This window comes from Mus caroli, chromosome 4 (assembly GCF_900094665.2).
Source record: "Mus caroli chromosome 4, CAROLI_EIJ_v1.1, whole genome shotgun sequence".
In the NCBI taxonomy this organism is placed as follows: domain Eukaryota; kingdom Metazoa; phylum Chordata; class Mammalia; order Rodentia; family Muridae; genus Mus; species Mus caroli.
The window spans coordinates 56051163-56052387 of NC_034573.1; positions in this window are offsets into that span (position 1 = coordinate 56051163).

Here is a 1225-nt window from a genome sequence, read left to right on the forward strand (position 1 = left end):
AGTATATAAAGCCTATAAGGAAGTCATTTTAGGAAATATCACCTCATGTACGTTTTAAATTTTTATTAACCTATCTTGAGGATAATGATTATCTATAGTTNCTATAAATCCTATTTAAGCAAGCAAACAATCCGTACTGTGCTNCTTCAGCCAAGTATCTTGGTCTANGCTATAAAACTGAACAATGATAGCTGGCTCTTTGCCAAAATAAGTTAGTGCCTGTTTCCTTCCAAGTATTATCATCTGAGGTACTGCTTCATAATATGGCAGGATATTACGTTTNGGAGAAATCCTCAAATGTATCCACAATAGAGGAGCCTTTTGCCACAACAATCCTGTAGGCATAGGAATTGTATTAAAAATGAACAGATATAGAGGCAAAGAGTAATCTATATAAGTGACAAATTGTTCTTCAATAGCTCTTTTCCACTTGTAAGGCCAGCAATCCTTCTCAGGTTAAAGATCTAGGGGAGGTAGGATCAGAACTACCTTTAAGAATATCAAATAAAGGTTTCAATTCCCCTGTAGTAAGCTTTAAATAGGGGAAAAACCAATTAATATCACCTGACAGTTTTTGAAAATCATTTAAATTTTTTAAGTTGTCCCTGCGAATAACTATCTTCTGAGGGAAAACACCTTGATTTGTAAGTCTAAAACCCAAATAATTATAAGGATCCTGAGTTTATCTTCTCAGGAGCTATTTGTAGTCCTTTATCAGCTAAGGCCTTTTGTAAATCTCTATAACAAAAAAGCAAATCTTGGGGGCCTTTTCCCACCATCAGGACATCGTCTGGCCAGGCAGTGGTTGCCCACGCCTTTAATCTCAGCACTTGGGAGGCAGAGACAGGCGGATTTCTGAGTTCAAGGCCAGCCTGGTCTACAAAGTGAGTTCCAGGACAGTCAAGGCTATACAGAGAATCCCTGTCTCAAAAACAAAAACAAAAACAAAAACAAAAACAAAAACAAACAAAACAAAAAAACAAGACATCATCTGTATAATGGATGATGTAAATCATTGGCCATTGTTGTCTCACAGGATGAATGGCTTTTGCCACAAACTTTTGACATAAGGTAGAACTATTAGCCATGCCCTGTGGGAGAACTGTCCATTGATATCTCTTCATAGGTTCTTTAAAATTTATAGAAGGAATACTAGAAGCAAATCTTTCGCAATCCTCAGGATGTAAAGGAATAGTAAAGAAACAATCCTTTAGATCTACCACAA